Raw genomic sequence first — 7,453 nt, forward strand, 5'->3', positions numbered from 1 at the left:
TGTAACCTTATGCTAAAACGTGAGAAGAAGCTGTTCTGCCAGTTCATAACAGAGCTTGACACCTGCGCCCTTAGCGCTGCTGCTGCTGAAGCCTGGAGTTACAAAGTGCTGAGGTCTGGCATGGGAAAAGGACACTTTGATAGTCCGGTGGTGATTCATGCATGAGGAGGTACTCAAAAGAAGGCAAAGTGGGCGAGTAAGTCTCTACCTGCCGCGCTTACAATCTAAAGCCAAAATAAAGCTGGTGAGGCAAGACCACCTTGAGGGTTATTACATCCCCACAGCAACACCAGTGTCATGCTGGAGCCCTGGGGGAAAAAGGTTGGCAGCCCCGGCAAACAGCTTGCCTCTTTTCTCCCCCATGTTTGCAAGAAATCAGGCACCGCACTATGGCCTCCTCTGGTGGGACTGGCCACAGGCAACCTCTCAGGCAGGCAGAGGAGCATCTTCATCTCGCACATGGCACAACTGCTAAGACTGAGCAAAGCCATTGCCACTGCCTGGGCATGTGGGAACAGAGCTCACGATTTCAAGGTCTGAACATGAGCTGGAGAAAATCAGAGGTGAGCGGAGAGCAGAGGAGATCAGGGTAGGACAAGACTGGCAGATTTGGAACATCTGGGCTCCAGGGTGCGAGGGCATGTGCAGAGGTTGGACTTACAAGGAAAATATTGTGCTAGACTTGTTTAGAAAAGACATATTTTGGGACTGCAGGAAATTAAGGAAAAAGTGTAAAGAGCATTTATTCCATTTTAAATTATTGAACTTCATTATGCCTGAGGAAAACTGTTCTGGAAAAGAAAAAGGTGACCAGAGTTTACAGGAGCCACCCCACCAGTTCTGCCAGCCGGACCCAGAGCAAAGTAGCCAGAGTAAGGAGATGAGATGTTTTCCTGCTGGATTTTTGTTGACTTGGATGTATTTTCCCAGGTGTTTTGAGCGAAGGCTGCTGTAACACAATTCAGGCGTAACCTTCCCTCTTACCCTGAAGGCCCTTTGTGAAAACGAGGCCGCGTTTGTCCTCATCATTCAGGACCGCTTAAAATAATGCCAGAGAAGGGAGCTGTGACTTTTGCACACGTACATTTCACCATTTTTAGCATTCAAAATTTTAAAATATAGCTACAAAAATCACCATTTATTTTTTAGTCAGTTACCCAGCTTTTGTGTCCTGGGGCTTCCTAGAACTTGTCCACGAGGGTTTTATTTTCACCTGAAGTTGTCCTAGCTACATTTAATCCAATTTTTAGCTCAGGTAGATAGGCTAATAGAGTTTTGATAATGTAGATCCTCTTGAAAAAGGACTCATTTTAAAGTTCAAGGAAAATATCAAAATGCTAATTTAAAAGCATATAAAAATGCACTGTGAATTCCTCTCACACATTTTCTTTCAAGGCTGTAATATAAAGCAATGTACAATTAGTTATGCGCAATCTTAGGCTTAGGAGTCACTCTTCAAGACTTCAAGAGACATGTGAATCAGTGAGTTTTCATTTATAACTGTGAAAAATAGTTTTCACAGATCATGTGCTTTACAGTAAAGGTTTAAGCTGCAAGGCAGATGGACAGGATGTTTGACCTACCTCATTCACCTCTCAACTTGGCTGGACTCTGCCCTCATTTGTGCTGTTAGGACACTGCATATATGCTGATGCTGCCTGTTAGACACTGTGATACCATTCCCAGAGGGGCCCTTGCCTGACACTTCAAGCGAGCTGATGTGATTATATATTTCTTTGACTGAATGGAGGTGGTTTTCTAGGCAAAGGGAACGAAAGCTGTGTATTTTTGAAGCCAAGAGCATGGGTTCTATATTCCACATACTGTATAAGTTTGTTGGTAACCTCTGCACGTGTAGATAAAAAAAAAAAATATATGGATCATTACTTGTTGCACTTAAAATATCTCTGCAAGCATTCTGAAACTTCGTGGCTGATAAGACCTGCCTTTTCTGCTGAGACATATATCAGATACATTTTCTGTATATATATGTCTTCACTCAACAGTAAGATAAAAAGAAAAGTCTATTTGTAGTTCAAAGAGCTTCCTATGTTCTCTTACGTAGCTACAGACTCTTCTGAGCTGTTTTTCCATGTTTGTCTACAGCAAAACCAAAATTTAAGTTATTTTAAACTGAGCTGCTTTGGTGAAAATGGTTAGTTTAGATCTGGCAAAATATAGCAGCTACAAAACCAGATCTGAGTCTCCTGCCAAAATATTGCTTTACTGGTATATGCAAGCCCATTCATCCCAGCAATCTGGGAGATGGAAGATTTTATTTTTTAATATCCCTGGGATGCAAAGGTCAGGGATGCAAAGGCACTGTACCAAATAAGTATTTGCAAGCTTAACGTTAGGAAGACTCTCAAAAAACATTTAAATACCTTCTTTTTTTTTTTCACCTCTGTATGTTCATTGAGCAATTTTATGTGTTTGTGAGTAACTCAGAAGAAAAAAAAAGGTTATTCCTGCTCATAAAGCTTGAAGTGTGCAATCAGGAAACAGAAATACTATACCATTAAGCTGACCAACCATGTGGCACAAGCAGTAATCAACACACAGCAAATAGTCAGAAAAGCCATTTTTCCAACAGCCCACAGGCCAAAAAAACACTACTGCAGTATCTAGAGATTTGGAAAAGTCAGTTACTTTACAGACAATTTAGAAACAGGAAAATGGAGCATGCTGACTAAATTTATCAACTAAATTGTTAGCTTCAAACAATGTCACCTAGCTATTTGTCCTGCCTGTTGTGCCTTTGAAGCAAAGACTGTTCATGACGTGCCCCTTCCTGGGTCCTTGTTTTCAGAGTAAAGCACCCTGTGGACACCTGAGACCACAAAATAGCCACTGTTCTCTCTGTCTCTAAGTGGCACGATCTGTTACTGCTCAAAGCCCTCCTGAATTCCTGCCTCACCACAGCACACAAAACCTAACAATGCTCTTTAGATTTGAAGAACTTGATCCTCGAGCCCACGGTGCAGTGCCTGACCCACCCACACAGCTCCTGCCTGCAAACGTCGCCCTGCATGTGGCCGATAATGCTCACCGTGCTTAGGAACGGTTGTGTGAGGTTTACAAAGTGGCTTGAGATCACTGTATAGAAGAGGCTGTGCAAGTATCATAGGCTGTCTTTCAAATTATTACTAGTGGGTGTCATAATAATGCAGAATTCATCACTGCTGGAATAGATTTTTATCTGGAAATCCTGGGATACAAGAAAGAATCAGTTTAATTATAATTAAGGTGAGCAATTGATGCTTAACTGGGGTAGCATTAGAATAAATTCTGTTTAATGGAGATGCATTTGACCTTTGCTAATTTATAAAGTGGCATTTAGGCATTGAAATAGAGGTGACGTTTTAAACTTCAGTCTATTAAAAGGGATTTCACTAAATAAAGGTTTAAAGCTATGAATAATGTTTTCATTTAAAAGGTATTTTTTATGTTAAATTTAGGTACATTTACAGACTTGCTTTGCCTTTAATAAAATGTCCTTTCTGATCAGAAATCCCAGGAGAATTTGAGATGATCGTCTGTTTACTTAGATGTCAGAAGTAAGGCTGAGTCTTCTAAACATTAGGCATGTGCTTAACTTGACATCAGCAGGACCACCCCTGTGCATGAAGTTAACCATGTGCAAAGGTATTTGTAGGACTGCCACCTAATAGTCTCTTGTAAACTCCAGTCTTGTCCTTTGGAAAGGTATTCCGTTCAAGTGGAAAAAAGGAGTTGAAGGTGGAGAGCAGAGTGATGTGTAAGGAGAGCATGATGTTACTCTTTCATAAACTGAAGAGAACACAAATAACAGAGCAATTTTTTTTCTCTTTCCATCTGCAGTGTAGGTACCATCTGTTGTTCTAGGGGCTGATTTGGGATCCTTTCATGACCTTGGCCCATATCTGCAACAGGGATTTGATTGGCACAGACTTCAGTGCTGATCTAAAGCCACTGTGGATCCAGGTCATCTTTCCAAACTAGCTAAGGAGGGACTCCCACTGAAACTAACTGCATTTGAAAAACAGATAGTAAAGCCAGGAAGAAAATCAGATCCACTCATCCTGGTTTAAAGACTTGCAGATTTCTAGGCACAAGTTAAGTGACAGAACTGTGGTGTGCCATGTAAGGCTCAGCAGTGCTCACAAATTGAAATCTATGCTGTAGAGAATGGTGAACTGGAAATGGTATTCAGAGCTTTTCCCTAATGGGTGGTAGCTCAAAAAGTTGTTCATAACAAGATTAGTTCTCATCTGAGAGCTCTTCACAACCTTGAAGTGAAATGACTGTTAGTCATTTCATGTACTTCCCCCATGGAAAATTTTCTTATCACAATAATTGTAAATTCAGTGACTTCCTCTTTACCACTCCTGTTAAGTTTTGGTTTCTTCTTTTCACAGTCAGGGCCCTGCAGAACTTCACATGTCTGTTGGCATGTTCCCATTCTCCCTGGCTGCTCTGCCAAAGATGTCAGCCTTCGGGCAGCTTCATTTCCTCCCCAAACGCTTCGTGTCCTCCAGGCTGTTCCCTGCACACACACAGCAACTTTCTAATCTCGGTGCCTGAGGCAGTCAGACCTTCCTGCTCTGCACAGAAAGCTGCCTCCCATCACCTCCACCACAGGCAGGATAAACCTAGCAACTTGCACAGCTACTCTTCATCTATATTTAGAGGTAGAGTGTCATGCCAGCGTTTACAGAACCTGACTTTCCATTTTACAGCAGTACATGTATCATCATCAAACACAAGAATGACAATTATGGAGTAAAGCCAAATACATTCATACAGGCACATATGCACAGAGCAGTCATACAAAGCCATTTTTTAGGCAAATTATTTCAACCCTAGGTACCACCAGTTCCCTCCAGCTCCTCTGAATTTCAAAATCTGTTTTTGAAGTGAATCTTTCACAGCTGTAGTTGCAAAGAAACTTCCAGAACATAAGAAGAGTGTAAAATATAATTTCACCTGCCCAAGTTTGCACAGAGCCTGAAAGAACAGATCTGAGAAGCAGGAATGACTACATTCAGCAAATTATGTGAGGTGCTAACTCAGACTTGTGGTGCTGCTTTCAATGTCACCACTTTTATGTTGTCAAGCTGTTATCAGATTAGTTTGATGAGTTTAACATATGACCTTGGAAAAAGATCCTGTCCCACATTCAAGAAGCCTAAAATATAACACAGTGTCTCTTTTCAAAGGTGTACACTGCCATGAGGCAAAGCACTTGTACTCTCCCATGAAAGGAGTACCGTTTTGTGATGTTCAGAGTGTGCAGAGCACATGTGTACCAGCACACTCCCCTTCCCATTCTGTCCTCGGTTTTACCCTTTCATACACAGGGTCTTGCACAGAAACACATACAGACCTACGCACCAAGGCCACACCTGAGTGACCTCACCTTTTGACAGCAATGGTCTCCTGCTCCCTCCTCTCCTGTCCTCTGACTACTAATGCTAAGTCCCAGCAGGTACCACCCGGAAAATTTGTCCCAGAGATATGAATTCTATCAGTTCTGACTAATGTGCTACATCGTATCATTGGACGTCTCAGGGTTTGGGAGGTCTGCTATGTGTAGTCAGAGTGGTTATCAGAATGACATTAACCAAGGTGTAACCTCATTTAGGGTATATATGGGAGGGTCCTGTCATATCATTCCCTGTCAGGGGTAATGGAGAATTATTACACCCTGCATTTACGTGGATCACATCTTATACAGAGCCACTTATCTCCCACTTCTTTGCAAAAAAGACAAGACAATCAGGTACTGAGACTGGATTAAAAGAGAATCCTGAGAGACCTGGAAAGCTTCTGTGGTTCACAGAGACTGAAGGAGCTGAGACAAAGCAGAAAAATACTAGGAAAATTTTCAGCAAAAGAGCATCTATGATTTGGAAGTAAGGTTTTGGAAAACTTTGACCAAAATCCTAAGTGACAAAATATTGAAAAGGACATGGAAATTGAGGCAGGGGAATGTATACAGTCCTTTTTTTCTAGCTATCAATATTCCATACACCAATTCCATTTGATTTCTGGAACTATGCAAAGCCTGCATATTTGTTTGTTTTGGCTGTTGTATGCCCCTGAAGAGATAATCAGGTGTCCAAAAAATCATCTGACTTGGAGAAGAGCATCTGTATTTAACTTATTGTGATAAGTCTCTTAGTCTGAAGAAAAACTATTCATGATTCACAGCAGATAGTAGATTCAATTGAGTCTATTTTGCAAATTAAATTCCCAAGTGTGTTTGCAATTACACTGGATTTAACTACCTAAATAATCTGGGGACAGGTTACATATGAGCATTTTGGTTTTTTACAAGTCATGACAGAAAACCTGTCTCATAACTTAGATGTGGCTTAAAATACACAAACAAATAATAAATAAGGTTTTTTTCTACAACAATAATGTATAAAATCTGATTTCTTCAATTCACATTGTTTTTGTCAAACACCATTGTTAACAGCCAAATTAAGAATTTATCATCATGTTTGCTTTATGCTGAGTGTAAACGATTTATTTCAGACACAGTGAATCACTTAGTAGGTAGCAATTTGTAAGCCTTATGAGTCACTGTTGATATTTTGATGCTGTGGGGGTTTTGTTGGTTTGTTTGTTCTGTTGCTGTTGCCACCTCCAGTGTATTCTGCCTGTTCAGTGTTCAGAAAGAGCAAATCCTTGGAAATTAAATGCTTTTGATTTCTCATCACTGCTTAGAGAATACAGCAGTTAAAGTCACTTCAAAACCACCAGAAAATAAAGCTCAAAATAAATGCAAAGATAGTTCATAGTAAAGAAGGCGTTAGCCCAGTCCTGGGGGAATGCCCCCACATGCAGCCCTCCTTCGAGCTTCACAGGTCTAGATCCAAACTGGAACCCATACTGGCTGGATTTGGGGGGCAAGAATTGCTATATAAGCCAGAACTGTTAATGGTCTAGATAATCACCACTAAAAGAAAGAGCACAGAAAACTGCAGCACTGGTGCATTAACACTATCCTCAGCTATACAGCTAGATTCTCATTTGATGTCAACTGGAAATGTTGCAGTGCAGCTAAGATGACTTATCCTTGCTGAAGATCTCTTGCTTCACTGCTTTGGGCTACCCTGGTGAGTTACAGCTACATGCTTATACATATAAGAGGATTTGTTCTACACAAGAGTTATTGATTGATATTTCATTAACATAAGAAAGAAAAGTATGTTGATGTATTGAATGTAACCTCTAAAATCTGGCTTAGAGGAGTTACTGAGATTCCTGGAGTTTTTTAACTCTTCATATCTGCTCTACTTACAGCTGTTACTTACTCTTGAGGAGGAAAAGAGCCTACCTTTGCCACAACTTTTCCTTCCTTAACACAGAAGTCAGGAAGAAGGCCTTGGACTCCTGCAGAACCTCTTGCCAGAGTTGCTGTATATAGCAATCTTTTTCAAGAACCATATTCTTAACATCTGAA

The sequence above is a fragment of the Larus michahellis genome, chromosome 1, assembly GCF_964199755.1.
Source record: "Larus michahellis chromosome 1, bLarMic1.1, whole genome shotgun sequence".
NCBI classification, from domain to species: Eukaryota; Metazoa; Chordata; class Aves; order Charadriiformes; family Laridae; genus Larus; species Larus michahellis.